The 22,340-nt window shown below is 39.7% G+C and overlaps 1 protein-coding gene and 1 pseudogene across 6 annotated transcripts in view; both read left to right on the forward strand.

The window, feature by feature from the left end:
- The window catches only part of NCALD (neurocalcin delta), a 448,039-nt gene that overhangs the window by 235,974 nt on the left and 189,725 nt on the right, over positions 1-22,340 (forward strand). The gene's annotated exons all lie outside the window — the stretch shown is intronic.
- LOC126960896 (phosducin-like protein 3) lies at positions 6-21,222 on the forward strand (annotated as a pseudogene). Its single transcript, XR_007728141.1, has one exon. The product of XR_007728141.1 is annotated as a phosducin-like protein 3 (transcript).

Below are 22,340 nucleotides of genomic sequence, written 5' to 3' on the forward strand. Positions count from 1 at the left end.
TGAGTTAGTTTTTTAATCTCTTGAAAGGGTTAAATTGTGTAAATTATGATTCAGAATGCAAAGCTGTATCCTAGGTAGGTTTCTGTGTGTTTATATATTTGTATTTGCTAAGTAGAAAAATAAGCTTTGTTATGGGGTAGCCATTTCCATTTTTAACTCTTGATGAATGTGTATGTTACTGAAAAGAAAGCTATGCACCCATTTTAATTAAAAAAAAAAAATCTGTTCTCTTTTTTAATGACTGATTAAACGGAAACCTTATTTAAGTGTAAGACATTTAGTAAAACAAAACAGAACATATGATAATGGAGTAAAAAACCTGGCTTGTTGATTCCTGGAAAAAAGGTAATTTATACCCCTCCTTACTTTCCGAATGGACTCATTTAGTATAGAGGATTGAAGAGGATATTATGCAGCAAGTAGATGGGATGTTTTCTAATTCAAAAAAGATTCTTTTGAAATTCTATTATAGTATAATTAGGGCAGCAACACCAGCAATAGTGAATTTCCTGTTAGAAGAGGAACATTATTACTTTCCTAATTTGTTGATATGAGTCTCAAAAGCCATCTCATTGAACAGTTAGGAAATTGGCTTTTCAGGAAAGGAAATCTACTGAATTTCTTGGAAACTTTTCAAACTAAGTTAATGGCCCCAGACAAGAGCTAGTGAAGAATTGCAGGCAAAGTCATATGGCTTAGACCTCAGTAATATGTTTTGTGCCTGTTTGGAAAAAAGTCATGAAGATTAATCTGATATTTATTTGGTCAAACAGTTGTGTATGAGGAACAAATGGAGAAAATAAAATAAATGGGGGTAGGACAGATACACTGATATCAAATGAAACTTGAGTAGACTTAGCTCTTTTTATCCCACTTCCTTTTCACCCATTAAGTCTCTATGGTTTAATTACTACCTGAGCAACATGGCTCACCTAGATGTAATAAGAAAGTGAAAGTGAAAAGTTTTTATTCCAAATTTGGTAGTCCAGCCCTTCTAATGAGATCTATAGAAGAGTAATGAAATATTTGAAGTCACGTTAAGCAAAATCTAATGTTTTTCCTTTCCTCATGGCATTGAGAACTGAGTCTCAGCCCTATTGCATTTCTCCTGGAGGCCAAGGTAGAGCTGTGCATTGTAACTAGTAATGATCATGCAGTCTGGGAAGCTCCTTCTTCTTGAGATAATTTGGTTGAACTATTTATGGATATCACAACCTGAGACATGGCAGTCGCCATTGCTTTAGTTCCTTGGTTCTTTCTGACATCAAGCTAAAGCATAACAGGAAAATGTGTGTTTTTGCCTAAAGACAGTAAAGCTTGAGTAGGATTTAAGATAAGAACACTTCCCCTTGGCATGGAGGTGTGGATAATCAATATGACGCTATTGGCTTCTAGTCATTTTTATCCCTCCTGCAGCACCTGGGTCCTTCTCTGTGTTTATTGTCTCAGGGGCAGGTAATTCCTTGCTAGAGTGAGCTCCAAATAAGCTAGACTTCATCTCTCATTCACATGGAGCAAAGGGAGACTGCGAGAGTTCATGCTGCAGGTTTGCAGCATCTGCCAGACACAAACGAGGATGATTGGGACGAGAAATTGACAGAAAAGCTCTTGGGGCAGTGAAGAAGCCACTCCCTGCTTGACTATTAGTGGGCTCGAGAGAGTAGTGGGCAGGCAGGGAAGAGGATGACCTCTTCAATAGAGGTTAAACTTCCTAACAGGTGCTTTCCATAAGAATGGCCTGACTTAGCAAATACTGCCCAAATTTCCTGGGCTTTTTGGGATTTTGTTCAAGAATTTCAGACAATTTAGTAAAAATTGCCTAGTGGCAGAAGTCCAGATAACCATAGATGGGAGGAATACATGTAAAGAAATTATATGAAAGCCAGGTATATGAATAGACTCTAGGTTTACAATTATTACTGATTTCCTGTTGTTTGGATATCTCTCTTTAGCCTGCTTAAGCCAGGATGGTTTGTCCGGGTCCCCAGGAAATCTGTACTCTTCCCAAGGCTCCTTATGTGACTAGCTTCTTACTTATAGGATGTTACATGGAATTTCATTTTTCTGTGGTTTTCTAAACTAAAGACTTCTTTGCTTCTCCTCTTAAAAGAATGAAAGCTGTTTTAGCCCTTTTAGCTTAGGAGTTCATTCTTCTGTATTTTCAATGTCCCACAAATTCCCCTCTGTCAAAAAACATTGATTTTGTCAACAGAATACCTTTCATTTAGGAATAATATGGAGAGAGATTATCTCAGAGGCTGAGAGCACGAGACACCAAATATTCAGAGGATAATGAAAGTGTGCTTCCAGATGTTTTCAAATACAGCCACAGAGACAAATACTCATCAGTCGAGTAATTGATTCCCTGCCAACTATATTCCATCTAGTCATGTTCTTAATTCCAAAACAGCTAATAAATTCGTCAAAAAACAAAAACAAACTCCTTTTGTATTAGTATGTAGAAAAAAATAGAAAGAGAGTAGTTTATTTTCCAGCAATTTTGCAACAAATTTTTTAGTGTCATATAGACATACGAGAATGGTGTTTGCTGGAGATGGATGATGATTTCAATTAACCAACAAATGTTGACTAAGTACCTACTAACTTGAGCCCTAGGGAAGAATGATATGGTGTAACATGGACTTACATATTTGGTAACAGATTATGTTTCTAGAAACATAACTCATTTATTTGTTCAATGACTATGTATTGAGCACTTGCTGTGTGACAGGCACTGTGTTAGATGGCAGGATATTAATAGGGACAGGAAGGCATACAGCTGAGAAGAGTGGGGTTGGGAGCAAAGTTAATCAAATAATCACACAAATACATTTTACAAATGTGTTAAATACTATGATAGAAAACAACAACAGCAAAAACAAGTAACTGAGACTATAAAATGCAGGTACCGCATCTAGTCTCAGTGGGGATCAGGGAAGGCAGAAATCTGAAGGTGTGGGAGATGGCCAGAAGAATGGCCAGAGCAGAGGTTCTAAGGTAGAAGGGAGCATGGAGCTTACTAAGAATTGAGCCAAAGCTAGTGTTGCTGGAGAGCAAGGTGGGCATCCTATGGGGGAAAGCTAGAGAGGTGGCAGGAGCCAAGTCATGAAAGACTTTGTAGAGAATGAATAAATGAACTAACATGAGTAGTTTATAACAGGAAATGAGTCCTGTGGTCTTCTGTAAAAATAAAAGGAGTTTGCAATTGTATAATGACTCTGCTGATAGGGAGAAGATATTCATTTACTCACCCAGCCAATATACCCAAGACAAAAATCCCTATTGCCGTGGATCTGAAATTCTAGTGGAACAGGCAGACAATATGCCAATAAGCAATATATAGGTTTTATACTAAGTTTTTGCTTATAAGTAAGTAGTGTAGGTCTTTAGATACAATTTAAAAACGATTTCAAGTATAAATTGTATTGCATGTAAGTGTGGTTATTCTTCTGTTTAGTTAAATAAAGACATATGCTCTAGAAGTCCTAAGAGATGTTCAGGACAGATGTCCTTCAGAGTACCCAATTCACAGTCAAAGACTTTGGAGAAATTTCAAGAGAGGGAAACCAGGCTTTGTATTAATTTATTCTTGTTTCTGAGACAATAGTGATCCCATTGTCCTCCCTGTGCCTCATTCTGGAGTGGTGAGGCGGGGAGGAAGGGAGCAATACGAAGACTTAAATGAAACTCACCGAGTCTAACACTGATGGAGAAGGAGCTGAAAGGGAGAGCATTTCAGAGTCTATTTCTTTGGTTTTATTTTCTTCATTTGTTTTTGAAATGGGATCTCACTCTGTTGCCCAGGCTGGAGTACAGTGATGCAATCTTGGCTTATTGAAGCCTCAGCCTCCTGAGTAGCAGGGACTACAAGTGCACAACACCATGCCCAGCTAATTTTTGTATGTTTTGTCGAGTCAGAGTGTGTCACTGTGTTGCCCAGGCTAGTCTAGAACTCATGGTCTTAAGCAATCCTTCTGTGTTGGCCTCCCTAAGTGTCTGACCTCTTTCTATTTTTTCTTACCAAAAGGCCTTATGATACCTTATTATATATTTAATATGCTTTATGCATTTTGCACATTTAGCATGTCTAGAAAAGGTTCACATCTTAGAATCAATGTACACAGTTAAGGAGAGGGATTTCTCTCCCACATTCTCAAAAGTTCTTATTTCATATTGCTTCTTAAAGCCATTACTGACTTACAACACAGAAAACAATACATGCCTGGAACCTTATTTGAGGTTTTCAGCTGTGCCTGTCTTTTACAAAGGTCTGCTGGAAGACTTCTTGATGCAATGTTTGCATAGCTACATAGAGAGTATTACTGACATCAGTGGAATTACACCAGGGCACCGGTGAGGATTACCTTCAGGTCTTGTTTGCAAAAGGCAGAGGGTTTGATATTAGTAGTTCATTATATCAAAGGAAGGCATAATAATTATCTGTTTTAGTCTTCAGGAACCTCCTTGTTTCTGACTTTCCTACTGTATGAATCAAAGTGATTATTTCTGTATATGCTGTCTTAGTCTGTTTAGGCTGCTGTAACAAAATATCATAAACTGGGTGGCTTATAAACAACAGAAATTTATTTCCTACAGTTCTTGAGGTTGGGAAGACCAAGATCAAGTTACTGGCAGATTCGGTCTGTTGAGGTCTTATTTCCTGGTTCATAGATGGTGCCTTCTCACTGTATCCTCCCATGGTGGAAGGGGAAAAGAGACCCCGGGGTCTCTTTTATAAGGACACTAAATCCACCCTCATGTCCTAATCACCTGCCCCAAACTCCACCTCCTAATATAATCACCTTGGGGGTTAGGACTTCAACATATGAATTTGGGGAGGGAGGCAGACACAAACTTTCAGACCGTAGCATATGCCAAGAATCTTAGAACTGGGAGGAATGATGGACATGTTGTTAATGTGATCCTTTAGTACAAGTTTTTTTCAACATAGCACTATTGTCATTTTGAACCAGATAATTCTTCTGGAAGGGAGTGTCTTTCACATTATAGGATGTATTGCAGTATGTAGTATCAGTATCCTGGTGCCAGTAGTATATGCCCCAGTCATGACAACCATCTGAAGACATTGCCAAATATCTCCTGGGAAGGGCAAATATCACCCTCAGTTGAGCACCCCTGCTTTAGTGCATCCTGATCAATGACTCACACTGCTCTGTTTTAGCCTTGTATTGTAGTTGTATCACAAATGTGTGCAATTCTAAGTGTATAGCTTTCAGTGTAACAGGATAGTATCTTTATAGTTCTGTAATTCTCACATCCACATTGAAGATGATATTATCAAACCAGAATTATAAGATGAAATAATTAGATATTTACTCAGCCAAGTATGTGAAATTCTAATGTGATAATACGTTTTTCTGGGAGTCTCATTTCATTTGTTAAAACCTTAGAAAATTTTACCCTCAAAGTTTAAATCTTACTTAGTGGTTCAGCTGTTTCTGAAGAAGATACGTTTATGAGAGTCTTAATGCCACAAAGACTCCACTTCAGTCAACTGCAAGAATTAAGAGCCTTTTGGTGCCTTGGCACCAAACTTAAATGAGACATAAATGAGGAACATTTAATGAAATCAATTCTAGTTTTATAGGAAACTGAGAATAACAGAGAGAAAAAAAGTGCTGCTCTTGTGTCCTTTGGTGATGGTGTTTGACATTTTAGTGTAATTTATTATAATAGTATACTGGTTAATGTTCCCATATTATCTGTGGCTTAATCAAAGTTTCTGAAAATGGGAAGAATGTGTTCTATCTGTCACTGTAAAGCTAAGAAATGGTATTTCAAAATTACTTCAATCATACATGATTAGATCTTCTAAAGTGGTGTTTTACTGTGCTGTGGTGCAGGGAAGACTTCAAATTGCAAAAATGTACTTAGACATGTAGTAATATATGACACCATTAAAGAGATTATTTTTAAATAAAATTCCTTTTTATTTGTATTTTTTTACTTTAATAGATATTTATTTTGTTAGGTAGTTTTATGAAAGTGAAATTCCTTTTTACTGTTATTGTTCACCTCACTTAAAGGCTTCCTGCCTTAAAGTGTCACATATAGTTCAAATGAGCCAATATTATTTGGAAAAAATAGAGCTTCTTTTGTGTCATGATGCTGTTCAGAAATATTAAGGACTTCTGATTATCTCAAAAATAAAGTTCTAACTCCTTTTCATGACATTCGAGGCCCTCTAGTAACTGGCTTCAATCCATCTTTTCACACTTATCTCCATTACCTCCCTTTGCCTTGTCCCCATATCATATTCCAGCCATAATGAAGGAGGTAGCCCAGGTCATCTTTGCACTTTTCTGCCTCCATAGCCCTTCTCATGTTGTGATTTCTACCCCTCAAATTCTAATCCACTCTTAAGAATCATTTATTTGACAAAATATTCTCAAATTTTCTTAGTTGGAATTAAACTCTCTCTTTTTTTTTTTTTGTATAATGCTTTGAAAGCACTAGAGTAGTGCTTTTCATGCTATCTGGGAGAGAATTCAATTTTTGAAAAACTTTCCAATTCATCACAAATCAATAGGTGTCCTTCTGTCTGTGACTACCAGTACTTAGAATCTACCACAGGAAACTCACCATGCAAGTTTGGCAATCTCCAAACCATTCCATACCCCATTCAATGAGATGAGTTCACTTGATTGCACATTTGGATGCTGCAGCAATATCCAGCTGCTATAAAAATTTATTGACAACTACTTGCAGTATCTGTATTTGCCTTATTGAAGTCTGATAAGACTGGTCTATAGACCACATTTTAAGCAGTGCTGTCTTAGACTCTAAGCTCCATGAGGACAGAACCTAGGGCTGCTTTTTTTCATCATCATAATTCTAGGACATGGCATTGACTTTCACATAACAGCACATTGATTACATGCAGAGGTTCTGTCAGTAGCAGTTCCTGCCTCCAAAGTAGCTTGGATTAGATCTTGATCACTTTTTAACACCTATAGGATCATCGTCCTTTACTTATAACAGAAAATAAGAATAAATGGGACTATCAGGCTGATTTATTTTTAAAATACATGCTCTTTAATGTAAAATCTACTAAAAGAAAACATAATCTTAGCCTCCTGGTGCTGGTATGACCTCCTTATAAAGATCACTTGATCAATAATTTAATTTTCTTTCACTAGATAGTTGTAAAAATTCACTTACTTCAAGTTCACTTAAGTAAAATAAAGGAAGCTTAAAAGAAATCTAAAACAATTAGCCTCTTAAATAGCAAGACTGTATGAGACAAATGTGTTCCTTGTACAAGGGAACCCCTGTAAAAAAACAAAATTATATTTAAAACCAAAATGGCTTTCTATTATGCAGCTCAAGGAGAAATACTGAAACTCTTGAACAGTCTAAAATTGTATTTCTGAAAATGAAAATCACATGGAATTAGTTTAGCATCTACCAGTGTAATTTCTATGGGGCAGAGTAACATTTTTCAAAGTTTAAAATGTAAGATTCTTAATAAATTACTTGACAACGCTATTTGAACATAACAGCTCTCACTTTCAGTAGTTCAAGAATGTCTTCTGAATTGGTAGGAAGTTGCAGTTGAATGTTCATAGTTTTCACTGAATGTTTCATTATATTAATGTTAACAGCCAAGAAAAACAAGGACATTTACTATATGTTTTTCCCACCCTGGGCCACTGACTTTTCCGTGGAACATTTGTTATTTCTGGGAAACATATGGCATATGCCCAGAACCATAATTAGTAACAGTTTGATGTTATAGGAGTTTAAAATTTAGCATTTTCTAGCTTCATTAGATCAGTGGCTTCCTCTGAAATATAAAAGCAACAAATACAGATCCTAAAGATACATTCTGGAGTCAGCTTTTTTCTCCTTTACTAACTGCAGTATTTGCTTGTTTTGATGGGGAGGTGTTCAAACAGCTCTTCCCCAGAGCCAGAAGGAGGCACTGCTCTAAGTACTTTATATATATCAACTTATTTAATCATTGCAGTAACAGGTGAGGAAAAAAAGGGACACAAAGACATTAATTTGCCCAAAGTCACTTAAATGGGAAATTGTGTAATCAGGATTCCTCCTAGGGAGTCTGCCTCCAGGGTTTGTGTTATAATATTCATACATAGTATCTTTTATGCAATACTGTTCCTCTAATGAGATGGAAGCTTCCAGAATTCCATTGGTAAAATCCTGTTGAAAAGGTTATTTTCTTGCAGACTATTTCTGACTAATGCTTATGTAGTAGCTGAGAAATGCAGAATGACTGGGGAATGCTGGGTAGCCAGGAATGCTGGATAAATGGGGGAATGCTGGGTAATTAGGAATTCTGGGTAACAAGAGAATGCTGGGTAACTAGGAATGCTGGATAATAGGGGAATTCTGGGTAACTGGGAATTCTGGGTAACTGGGAATTCTGGGTAATCAGGGAATGCTGGGTAACATGGGGAGAGGGACAAGAAGTCATTAGTTATCAGCTCACCCTAAGCAACCTTCTAGTATCTGTAAACCAGAGGGTTGTCATTAATACAGAATCTGGGACTGCTGCAATGTTGATTATCTTCACATAAGATCCTTCAAATCAGTATTATCTTTGAATCTGAAGGATATATATTTGTAGATGCATTTTACTTCAAATCTTTAACTGTATTTAAAATTCACAGTTTTCTAGCACTTGCTACATACACATATACAATAGCTGAGAGGAGACATTTCAGGGAAAGAATGTTACTTATTTATTAATTCATTTATTTTTTACTTAAGACTTGAAGACTTTGTGGGGGAATGGGTTAGCAGAGAGAACCCTTAGTCTTTCCAATAGGATATTTACCACGGAGCTCTCATACATATCCTAGCCGGGGGAGAAAAGATAACCACTTTCGCTTTGTGCTGGAAGTCATCAGTTGCTTAGGCTGATTATTCAAAGAAGGCAAAACGTCTCATTGATGTCAAAATGTAGTTTGTCCCATCTTGTGTTACTAATGCAGTTATTAAGGACTGAAAATGTGACATTGCTTAGCAACATGCATAATAGTATTTACTATTATTTGATTTGAGCAGCAGCAGCAATAAGTACTATGTCCTGTAAATGTCCTGGTGACATTTTATTTTCCTTCTCATCTAACTTTGCTTGTATCCATTGCCATGGTATTAAGCAAAATGCTTAGTCTGTGGCTTGGTAGAGTGGGTTTAGATATACTCCCTTAAGTACGGAGATAAGTCCTGAAAGCTGGCATTAGCACAATGTAGAACCAAAAGGAAATTAGGCTGCAGGTAAGAAAAAGTAGTAAAGGATTCCTACAACTGTCATGGTTTATGTACGTCTTCTAATTTTCACTAACGGCAAGTATATCATGATGTCCTGTGAGATGCAGGAACTTGCTATAATACTGTTCAGGCTATTTGTTTTGTTGTCTCTAGTCTTTCAGGCAGCAACTACTGTTCATAATAATCAAAAGCAAACATAATCCCTATTTCCTCCTAATGAAAAGACAGCAATTTGACTAATAACTGTGCCAGCACTCCCTTGTCATTTACACTTCACCCTGTGTGTTGGAGAACGAGTTGATGTCTGCGAGAATTTGATCTGGGTAGACTTCCATCCAAGCCCTCCTTTCTTCTCTAAATTAGAATAGCAACTGTACATCTGAGAATCCGGGCATTTCTCTAGTATTTTCCCTTTTTCTGTCTCCACAGTCATCCTAGCTTGATCTCTTAAATCCTGGTATATTAACTTGACTTCTGCTTGGGGAAGAGCAAGAAATCCCAGAGGCTAGACCATCTAGCTAGAAAGACTGTCACTAAAGGAGTTGAACAATTTTGAGACGAAAGAGGGGCCAAGCTTCTCTCGTAAAAACAATAGAGAAAGAATCAGTTCACCACTACAACAGAGACAGTCATTCATCGTGGAGGGGAAAGATGTTCCACTTGGGACTGTCACCCAGTGATTGATGTCTTTTCAATTCCAGGACATGTGGAGGTGCTTTAGGGATTTGAATCAGTGAGCACATTGTTTAATTCTTTGTCCTTCCCAGGGAGGGATCCTGAATGTGAACATCTTCCTCATGCAGTTTCAGTTTTTGGTGCCTTCCACGTCCTTGGCTTTGCTTTTGCTTTGTTGCATCTTAGAATCATTAATTAATTATGGACCCAGTTCTTTCTGTGCACTTGCTAATTGGATGTTTTGAAAAATTGCTCCATGCTGGCTTCAATAATGAGGAGAGAATTAAAAGGCTGAGAAGTGCTGGGAAATAGAGACAGACCACAATGGTCATGGAAATCTAGCAAAAACCACCGAGATATCCATTACCCCAGTAACCAGGGGACATGGAGCACCGAGCAGAGAGGTTAGAAAAAAGACAATGAAGTGATGAAAGGGACAGGGTCAGTGAGGGGGCCTATTCTTGAGAAGAACACTTGCAAGGAGGGAAATCCTGTGTGAATGGTGCATTGACTGGACAGCCTGAGCTAGCTGTTGCCTCCTGTTGAGGAGGGGAGTTCCCTGAACAGGACGAACAGCCAGGACTTTGGAGTCTAGCATCCTGACATCTGTGACTGCAGTCTGCCATTTACTGTCTGTGGGATGTGGAACTTTACCTCTCCGATCATCCAGTTCTTCTTCTGTGAAATGAAAAATAATAGTACTTGTGTCATAGTGTTGTGGTAAGGAATAAGTGAGATCAAGTTGGTCAGACTGTCTAGGCTACTTCCCGGCACATAGCAAACTCTCAGTAGTGGCTAGTCATTATTACTATGCAGTTATGTTGTCAATTTAATAATGTAATAATAAAATATTAACACAGGTAACTTAGTCTGGCATAGCTCAGGATTTAAAATACTCCGTAGGAGAATCATTGTTTCCATTGATTCTGCTCCTTTCTCTTTCTGGCCAGTTTGTTTTTTCCCATTTTCTCCCTCCCTCCCCTTCTACTTAGGAAGAGGAGAGGAGTTAAAAACTGGATAAGAGGCTGGGCACAGTGGCTCATGCCTGTATTCCCAGTGCTTTGGGAGGCTGAGGCAAGAGGATCACTTGAGGCCAGAAATTTGAGACGAACCTGGGCAACATAGTAAGACCTCATCTCTACAAAAAAAAAAAAAAAAAAAAAAACTTTAAAATTAGCCAGGTTTAGTGGTGCACACCTGTAGTCCTTGCTGTTCAGGAGGCTGAAGCAGGAGGATCACTTGAGCCCAAGAGTTGGAGGTTACAGTGAGCTATGATTGTACACTCCAGCCTGGGCAACACAGGGAGACCCTGTCTCAAAAAAGAAAAAAATTGGTTAAGGAAAATGCAGCTGTTTGGCTGGAGGCCTTTGGTTGTTGGGATATAGCAGAAGTGTGGGAAATGCTGAAAGAGGCCATCAAAGCCCAGCTGGCCAGATAACCCATGGAAACCCTTCCCAGTGTGGATCCTATCATCCTGGGCCATTACTTATTTGGCATTTAGACATAGGTGATTTGCAATTTCAGATTCTAGATTTTCTCCTCCATTAAAATGTAAACCTTTACAATGGAAAAGTTTGTTGTCTCTTGTTTACTGCTAATTCTCTAGTGTCTAGATACAGCTATCAGCTTCACCTTTGGGCTCCTGAAAGTCCTCAAATGGGCCTTCAAGTTCTGACACAATCTCCCCCATCCCGTGTTACCTCTCTGATTTTATCTCCTACTACTCTGTGAAATCTAGCTAGATATATTCAGGAGTAGTTAAGACTTTTGGGCATATGAAAGACATCTAGCAGCAAAATGTAGTAGAAAGATTTAGAATGAATCATGTTTGAGGTCTAAGTTCTAGTGCTGCTACTATTTCCTGGGGTGAAACTGGGCCAAATCATGTGACCTTTGCAGGCTTTAGCCTCCACACTGAAAGAGTTTTGGATCGGGGTGCTTCTAATCGTAAATTTAATGGCAATGCTATCCTTGGTTATAGCATAATATGAAGTTGATTTATCCATTCAGAAACATTTCTGAGTATTTTTGGTCCCTGGTGTGAAATTGTGAATCTTAGCCTGGTGATTCATAGGCTAACAGCTGCTTTCCCACCCTCTACCCCAAGCTCAGGGCTTTGCAATGGGGGCAGCAGTATGGCCAGAGCTGACATCATGTCCCATTCTTCCTAGGTCCAAGTCATTTCCATCAAGCAGCATTTCCCAGGCTTTTGTCATTCAGGTCCCATCTCCACGATTTTTACTATATCACATTCTATCTATATTATTGTTTACTTAATGTCTTTCTTTAGACCACTCCCTCTCTATATTTTACCTTGCATCTGCCCTAAGCAGCAGTTATAGCTGTGAATAGCTTTGAAGTTGGATATGCCCGCTATACTTTTTTCTAAAGCACATGAAAACAAATACACAACCATAATCCACCATAACTATGCACCACTAAAATTGTCTTGAGTAACTCTAGTGGTTTGCCTTTCACACTTTGGGAAACACCACCGTGAAGGTGAGGGACAGAGCTCTGGAGCCTTCACTGCCTTCCGTGTCCTTCCAGTGATCTTAGGCCTTGGGAGGAAATAAAAAGCCATTCTCAATGAAAATCTAAGGGAGCCCTTTCCAAGGCACTGGAGATTGTTCACTTTATTTTGATTTGGAATGTAGTGCAGAAATGACTAAGCCTTCCCGAGAGGCCAAGGGCTGCTGGAAAGAAGAAAGAAAGGTATTATGCTGGCTTAAAAAACAGAAGTCAATGGGAAAGGAACATGCTGAAGGGAAAGAGCAATTAGCTGAAGTAAAATAAAGCAGCAGAAAAGTGAGAGGAGTGCTGGGGAAAACTGCTGCAGAGAAATGCAGTTGCTCTTAGAAGCAAAGCATTAGTGGAAGTTGAGAGACTTTGCAGAGATCCTCATTTCCTCCTCATTTTGGACTTTCGGATTCTCTCTCTCTTATGATGTGAGAACTGATTAGATACACACAGGGGCTCAGCTTGGAGGCCCAAAGTATGATATTCTTCAATATGCTTCCTGCTATTGGAATCATGCTCTAAACAGGTCAGCTCCTCTATGACATATAGTTTTGGCATGAAAGATGGATCTAAGACTACCAGAGAGAAAGAGTTAGAAATGACTGTAGACTTTCTCTAGCATCTTTTCATACTTAATTAAGAAAGGGAAGGACTTTAGCCTTTATCATGATATAGATTTTATTGACTTAGGCCCACATATCTGCAAGGGTCAGCCAAATTTAAATTGTAAACATGGTTTTAGAGAATCTGAATTTCACAGCACAACTGGCTTGAGCGATTGTAAACAAGATGCAGGACCCCAACACAGACACTGTGTGGAATGACATCTTAGGCAAAAAGGGCATCTTACCCACCAAGAAAAGTCTGAAAGAATTGGAAGAGGAGGCAGAAGAGGAGCAGTGCATCCTTCAGCAGTCAGTGGTGACAACATACAAAGATATGACTTTGGAAGAGCTGGAGGATGATGAAGACAAGTTTAATGAGGAGGATGAACATGCTATTGAAATGTACAGATGGCCGAGACTCGCTGAGTGGAAAGCAATTCAACTGAAGAATACATTTGGAGAAGTTTTGGAGGTCTCAAAGAAGTATTATGTTCAAGAAGTTACCAAAGCTGGTGAGGGCTTGTGGGTCATCTTGCACCTTTATAAACAAGGAATTCCCCTCTGTGCCCTGATAAATCAGCACCTCAGTGGACTTGCCAGAAAGTTTCCTGATGTCAAATTTATCAAAGCCATTTTCAACAACCTGCATACCCAATTATCCTGATAGGAATCTGCCCATGATATTTGTTACCTGGAAGGAGACATCAAGGCTCAGTTGATCAGTCCTCTGGCATCTGGCGACATGAACCTGACAAGAGATGAGTTGGGGTGAAAACTGTCTGAATCTGGAGCAATTAAGATGGACTTGGAGGAAAACCCTAAGAAGCTGATTAAAGATGTGTTGCTGTCCTCAGTGCGGAGCTCTGTCCCCATGAGGAGGGACAGCAATTCTGAGGGTGACTGAGGCTGCAGCTGCTATCACATGCTGAACTTTCTTGTGACAAATTGTCTGGATTTTTTAAAAAAAGAAAAAGCAAGAACGAATCCTTTTGGTTTTTAGTTTTGTATAAATTATGTTTCAAATCTTTACATTTTAGAAATAATCATTGCTGGAAATTCCGTTAAATATTTTGGAACTCTTTTTTTAAACTATAGTATTTCCTCTAAAAAAAATTAAAACCAGCTATCGGTATGGCAAAAAAAAAAAAAAAAAAAAAAAAAAAAAAAGAAAATCTGAATTCCAGAGGATTAAAATATCTCTGTTTGGGAACATCTCCCCTGGCACACAGCTGAAGTAAGTGCCTGCAGATGGTCCCAGCCCTGTTGAGGGGAACTGTGTTGGGGTCTAGCATGCATTGTGCTGGGCCCCTGTCGAAGCTGATGAGTTCCAATCTAGAATTTTGATTAGGAGGAGGGAGGTATGTTAGGAGCCAAGTCAGCTGCACAAAGGCTGATTGGAAAAACCTTCTGTATTGTTTTGTGCTTTTCCAGATTTTTCTATTTAAAAATAGTGCCTATTAAGAGTGAGTGCTAATATCGTTACCATCCTTTCCAAAAGGGGACAGGAACTGGGAGGCTCTGAGGAAATTAGGTATGGTCTATACAGCAGACAGGACAGATTCGGCCAAAAGACAAGAAGCTCTTGGTTAAGCTGTACCAGGAATACTATCAATTACTGTTTCCTGGGATGAATTTAGGAAAAACCTAAGAATTAAATTGCACTCAAACACATGAAATGCAGTTTCATATACTGTTTTTCTAAAACCTCAACTAGGATATTTATAATAAGGTTTTGGTTTCTTTCCAGACTTGAGAGAACATTCATCTGAAATTACATTTTTCGGGTCAGTTTTGGCCAGATGTTCTTTAGATAACTCATGAACATTTTCTTTTTTTGGGTGGAGGGGTATAGAGCATGGTCCCTTGAACCCTTTTCGAACCTTTTTGTTAGATACTGTTTCTTTCCTCATTCCCTCTTTATTTTCTCTTCTCATTTCTTGAGTCTCTGTAGAGGCTGACCTGTGGGCCAAATCCTATTTCTCCAGACCTTTGTCCCCAGTAAAACAAAACAAACAGACCATCTTTCACTTTTCAGAATTTTCAAGACTATGTCAATGCTTTGACTAAGTCAGACCTTTGGGGAGAGTACATGAATCTCAGCAGCAGCAGTGGTGAGTTGGCCTCTTTCGGAAGGGAATTCACTGCATATGTGTGGGCCACTGAGTTAAAGTGAGTTTCACAGCCCACTTTGCTACCCTTGCCTGGTTCATGAAATGGTTCAAACAAAGTAACAACTTAAATCATCGGAACAGAAAAAAAAAAAAAAAAGGATTATTAAGTGCACTCTCTTTTATGTGATTTTTATTCTTGTTTGTTTCATATGAACTTTATGTGAACAAAGGGACCTTGGTGAGTACATGTGCAGCCAAATCAAACTTTAATAGAATCCCCTAAGATAAGACAGGAACTATGGGAAAAGGTTTTATTATTAGGTATTTGTTCTGTCCCTTCTCTGAAACACTCATTTCTAACACTGCTCTTTAGTAGGGAAAAAGTCATTTTTCTTTATATCTAAACTATTGACGTCATTATATTTCTGATGGGGGGAAATTTTTAAGTGTGTGAAGTAAAGAGAGTGATGGGAGGCTGAGTTGGAAAGAACACAACATCTAACTGAGTCCCCTCTTCTGGTGAATTAGTATTGTCCCATGCTCATGAACTAGTGTATTTTCTGTTTTTAATTTCCTCAATTTTCAAACTGTAAAATAAAATATTATGGTGTCTGTTTCCTGGGAACAGAAAACACATGTAAATATTCGAGAAATTTGATACAGAGAATTTTGGTTTGAAGCTTGTCAAAAAGATACATGAAATCAAGCCCCAATAAAATATTTTTCTTGCTTACATCTGGTTTATCATGATTTGATTAAATTATTCTTTGTAACACACTCCTGAATGATTTTATAACAAATGCATAAATGGGAGGATTACTTAAATGCCATTATGCTAACCATACCTACAATTTTAGTCATCGCACAGACATGACACTTAAAAATTAGTATACGTGTGTAGACTTTGGTTTAAGTCTTTTATTAAAACAGGACTTTGAGATTTTATTGTTATCAATTAATATTTTAGGGTGCCTGAGGCAAGAGGCACATAGAACCTGCAGCCCCTCACCTTGTCTCCCCTTCCCATCCCTGGCTGTTTGTGGCAGGACTCCCATGCAATCAGGCTGTATTAGTTTTCTGTAGCTGCTGTAACAAATTAGCCACAAATGTCATGGCCTAAAACCATGCCAATTTTTTATCTTGTGTTTCTGAAGATCAGAGTCTAAAATCAAGGTCCCAGGGGGGCTGCATTCCTTCTGGATGCCCTATGGGGAGAATGTCTTCCCTTGCCTTTTCCCTCCTCTACAGGCTGCCCACATTCCTTACTTAGCTCAGAGCCCCTTTATCTCATCACTCCAACCTCTTACTTCCATCACCACATCTACTACTGACTCTGATCCTCTCCCCTCTCTCTCGTAAGGATTCTTGTGATTCCATTGGGCCTGTCCAGATCATCCAGGATAAACTTCCCTTCCTGAGATCCCTAACTTAATCACATTTGTAAAGTCTCCTTACCATAGGAAGTAACATATTCATAGGCCCTGGAAACTAGGATGTGGATGTCTTTGGGAGGCCTACCACATGTGTGAACTCTCCAGGCCCACATTGTTCCAGCTCCATCCTTTACCATCACTGCCCCCTACACTAGAACTGTTTTGTCTGCCCTTGGGAGGACCTCCCCAGGCAAGGGCTCACACAGATCCTAGGAGTGGCTCTGTTACCAGTAGAGGGTCTTGACTGCAATTTGCCCAGGTTCTTGGCATTTTGAACAAAGAATTAGACAAAATACACAGCAAAGCAAGGAAAGAATGAAGCAATGAAAGCAGAGATTTATTGAAAATCAAAGTGTACTCCACAGAGTGGGAGCAGGCCGAGCATTGGCTTAAGGACCCTGGTTACAGGATCCTCTGGGGTCCAAATACCCTTTAGAGGTTTTCCATCAGGCACTTGGCATACACCCCATGCAAATGAAGTAGTGGCCTGTGATCAATCTGATTGGTTGCAGAAAGCCTTTTTTTGTCTGTGCTCCTCCTCATGTGTCAAGGAGTTGCTTTCTGCAACCAATCAGAGGCTGAAAGGAAGTCACAAAATTATGCTCCTATGCAAACATCTGATTGGTTGTGGAAAGCAACTAATCAGAGGTGCTTTCAACTTTGCATCTGCCCGGCGGAAATGGGGGAGGTTTGCAAAGGGAGTAGCCTTTGGTCCTTTTGTTACTTAGGTGTGAAAAGTTGGGGTTTTCCTTTTGATTTAGTTCTAGGAAGTCAGCATGAATCAGCCTTAGGTTTCCTGCCTCCAGATCCTATTCTCCTTCTTCAGCTCAGACCAATTGAACAGGAAATTCCAGGATCCCTGGTACCTGGAGGGCTGTCAGGGTTTAGGAGAATATCAGTGCAAGCTCAGTGTGGGCACAGGGCTCTCAGATTCCTTGACACTTGAGGAGGATCACAGACACAAAAAGGCGAAAGTGGGGCCCTCTAAGGCTAGAGGCCCAAGCAGGGGCCAGATGCTGACATCTACAAGCAGTGTTCCTCCAACAGCCAGGCAAGCAGCATGATTGAATGCCTGGAGGTGGACCGCAGTCAAACGGAGACTGTCAGTCCCTTCTAAAGGAGGCAGTAGACATACAGTGCCAGAGAAGAGGCCCAGTGTTGCTACATCTTAGCAAAACTAAAAATCTATTTTCATTTTGTTTTAAACAATGTGCAAGCCAGAAAAAAGGGTTGAGGGGACCAGATATGGCCCTCAGCCCTTCAATTTGCAGCTGACCCCTGGTTCAAATGAATGAGCACAGCATACCTAGGCATAGATGACATTTTATTGAATGAGTGAACAATGAACTTCAATGTCACATTAGAGATGGTGCATTAATTAAATTACCCAAAGCTGAAAAATTCATCCCTAATTATGTCACATTGTTCAGTAGGATCATCAGAGATTCAGCAGGGAGATAACATGACAACTTTATGATAAATATTAATAAAATGTCCACGATATGGCAATGACTTCAATTTATATAAACCCTTTTCCATGATACGTTTCACAGACAAAAAATAAAGGCTACAAATTAAATCCCCTTGCCAGTGAAAATTCCAAAGTTAAAGTCCAAAGAAATTAAAATCCAAAATTGAAAGCTCTTCTATGGAGTTAAAAATCCAAAGGAATCAAAGTTCCAATCGCAAAGGTAAAGTTCAAAATTACTTCAGAAATTTCTAAGAAGTTGCTTCATCATCATTTAATCATTTGACAATTCTTTATGGAGCTTCTACTGTGCGCCAGGCACAGTGCTAGGTCCTGGGGGAGAGCGGTGAATAAGAGGCAACCATGTCCTTATGGAGTTGATATTTAGATAGGGAACAACATAAGCAAGTAAAACATGTAGCATTTTAGGTAGTGATGATTGCTAAGGAGAAAAAAACATAGGAAAATTGAAGGTAGAGGCAGTTTGAAATTTTAGATAGAATGGCCAAGGATAGTTCCATTGAGAAGGTGACTTTTGAGGAAAAGCCTGAAGGAAACGAAGGAGGTGACCTGGCAGATACTTGGTGGGAGACCATGCAGGGATGAGGGAGTGCCGAGTACAAAGGCCTGTGTGGGGTGTGGCTGGGTGTGCTTGAGGAACAGTAGAAGGCCGGAGTGGCTGGAGCAGAGAGAACAGAGATGAGGGATAGTAGAGGGTGGTGGTTAGAGCAGAAAACGGAGCTAGATCGTGGAGGGTTCTTTAAAGATAAGAACTCTGGCATTTACTCTGAGTAAGATGGGAGTGCTTGGAAGATCTTGAGCAGAGAAGTGACATGCTCTGACTTGTTTAAGTTTAAGTCAGACCTCTCTGGCTGCTGCATTCTGAAGAAGCTGAAGAGAGTAAGGACAGAACTAGGGACACCCGTTAGGAGGCCATTGTAATACCCCTGGGAATGGCTGTTAGTGTTAAAATTTGGTGGTGGAAATGGTGGCAATGAGAAGAGGTCAGATTCTGGATCTGTTTTGATAGTTCATATAACAGGATTTTCTCATGTATCTGACTGGGGTGTTAGGAAAAGAGAAGTCATGAATGACACCATGGTTTTGGTTTAAACAACCAGAATGGAATTGCCATTACGAGAATGGGAATGACTGGGAAGGAAACAGAATTTGAAGGAAAGATCAAGGGGCAATCTGGGGACATGTTAAGTCCTAAACATCGATTAGACATGCAAAGTAGATGAGTAGGTATTTGAAGGTGTGGATCTGGAGTTCAGGGGAGAGGAGCCAAACTGATGATTGTCAGCATGTAGATTTTATCTAAAGCCATAGGACTGGATGAGATCGCCTGGAAAGTATGTGTGGACAGAAAAAAGAAGAGTTTCTAGATCTAAGCCCTGGGTGACTCCAACGTAGATATCAGGAGGATGAGGAGGAACCAGCAAAGGAAAATGAGAACAAGCATTTGGGAAGGTAGGAAGAAGAAATCATTTCGTGGAGTAGACACTGAATAGCTGTGTCAAATGATGCTGGGAGGTGAAAAGGTGAAGGCTGAGAATTGACCATTGGCTTTAGCAACATGGAAATTAATGGAGACTTTGATAGGAGTAGACTCAGCTAGACTGATGGACACTCTGGTGCCTGGGTACAGCCGAGGCTCCTTTAACAGCCCTAGCCTGGCTATCTTCCAGGAATGGATGTAGTTCTCTCAAGTACTGAAGCACTTGGAAGTAGAGTTAGACACAAGATCACCCAAGTGGATCACTTTTCAATACATCTGAAGAGTTGATAATTGACCTAAGATTATTATAGAAATAGCCCCATCCACTTGAAATTAAAAATAAGACAGTCTGTGGCTCCTAAAAAAATTATTTTAGGCACAAGGCTATTCCCCAAACCAAGTATTTATTATTGTCAAATACCATAGCACAAATACAATACACTGAGTAAAGGAGGGTAGGTAGAGAAAATCTTGATTTCAGTTACACCAGGATCCAGTAAACCTACCATACTGGAGAGCTTGACCTGTGAATTCACACTTAATGAAAGAAATGTCACATGCACAAACACTACCACTGCAGCCACCCAGAAAGAGAGAGGAGAGAAAGAGAGAGAGAGAGGAGAAAGGAAACCCCAGCAGCTTTCCCCACAATATAAACCCTGCCTCCCTAAAGCACAGTCTGGGACCGCGTAAGAGTTCATGTGTCCTGCAGGCAGTTAACACCTCAAAGAGATACACTGAGTGAGGAAGGGCTGAGGCTCCACATTCCTAGTTTCTATCCCCAAAGGACTGATCAGAGAAAACACTGCTTCTCCCCTAGGACAGTGAGGCAGGGAGAAGAGAGGCTAGGAATAGCCCTCCAGGAGTCCTCCTAAACACAAACTCAGGGAAAAGATTTGACTTCTCTGCCTCAAACTCCAACAAACACAACAGGAAAGGGAATTCAAATCATTTTATTTGATTGGTTCTTTGGTATGAAATTGGGAATAATAATAAATATGTCTTTGGCTACAATGAAATTAGAAACATGTGAGTTTTCATCATTCAAAATCTCTCTTATTCTGGATGTAGAATATTTATACACATAGTCTTAGATGCTCTTGTGTGCATATCTGTCCATGATCAGGGAGAAACTAGAACCCCCTTACTTCTTGTTGAGTCCTTGAACTGTCCCATCTGCTGATGAGAGCACTTATTATAATTAAAATACCATTCTAACCAGTCTGTTATAAACTCATGAACAAATCTATGTTGAGTCCTTCATTTAAGATAGATAAAGATTACAAGTACTCTTTGTCCTTCTAGAAAATTGGAACAATCCGGCCGGGCATGGTGGCTCACACCTGTAATCCCAGCACTTTGGGAGGCTGAAGTGGGTGGATCACCTGCGGTCAGGAGTTCGAGACCAGCCTAGTCAACATGGTGAAACCCTGTCTGTACTAAAAATACCAAAAACTAGTCGGGTGTAGTGGTGGGCACCTGTAATTTCAGTTACTCAGGAGACTGATACGGGAGAAAGACTTTAACCCGGGGGGCAGAGGATGCAGTGAGCCAAGATCATGCCATTGCACTCCAGCCTGGGCAAGAAGAGGGAAACTCTGTCTCAAAAAAAAAAAAAGGAAAAGAAAAAGAAAAAAAGAAAGAAAGAAAATTGGAACAATCCTATCAGATCATATAAAATATGGCTTTTCTTGTCAAGTCTTTATGAAGATGCTGTTTGTTGTTACCTTAAAATGCTTGTCTCACCTCTCTCTCTCCAGATCTCTCTCCTTTCCTCTGTCAGCATTTAAGATTCTACTTTTCCATGGAGGCATCCATAATTAATCCCACTAGCCCTCATCAGCACTGGCATTCCATCACCCTCACATGCACTGTGGCTTTTGTAGGTCATGGTCGCGCTTTGTTGTTGGTTGTTAATATCCTTGTGTGTCGAGTAGACACATTTGCACACACTTAGCCTCTTGGAAGGAAACTGGAACTCGCCACTCCACAGGCGACTTGAAGTGGAACGTTTTATGTTCTCTGAGCCACCCTATGGCAGTAAGTAGATTTGCTTTAAGTGTCTTATAGATTGATTGAGCTTAATTGGAATTATATACAGGACATATAAATGCTTGGGAAAGTATATAATACTATCTGATTACAAGGTGCTGTTCTGATGGTTGGTTAATGTAGTTTAGTTCTCTCTTCTGTTGCATGTTAGAATCACGTGGGGAGATTTAAAAAAACACTAATGCCCGGGGCCCATCCCCTTGGAATTCTCAGTTCATTGCTCAGGGATGCAAACCCGGCGTCAGCATTTTTTGAAAGCTCCCCTCCCTAAGTGCTTAAACCACAACCCTGGTTTGCCGTTTCTTGCCAAGTAAGTCTTCCCCCAATGGTCACATGACTCACTCCCGCATTTCATCCAGATTTTTGTCAAATGTCACTGCCTCAGAGAGCCCTTCCTGTACCCCTCTGTCTGAAATAGTCCTCCCCACTCTCACCCATAGCTTTCTAGCCTCTCAGCGTGCTTTTGTGTTTTTCAAAGCATTTAATGGTTACCTGATATGATATTAATACATGGAATGATAAGGAAGTGAATTTCATTCAACGCAGGAATGGAGACCTGCCCTCCCATGGAAGCATCTCTAAATTTCCAATCCCCTATTATTTTAAGAATACCAACCACAGAATGGAATGCCAGCCTAAATCCCCCTGGCTGGTGGGAGAAGGCAGATGATGATAGAGGAAGCCTGGGTTAAAAAAAAAAGTGAGAAACATGGTTTA

The sequence above is a fragment of the Macaca thibetana genome, chromosome 8 (genome assembly GCF_024542745.1).
Source record: "Macaca thibetana thibetana isolate TM-01 chromosome 8, ASM2454274v1, whole genome shotgun sequence".
Taxonomy (NCBI): domain Eukaryota; kingdom Metazoa; phylum Chordata; class Mammalia; order Primates; family Cercopithecidae; genus Macaca; species Macaca thibetana.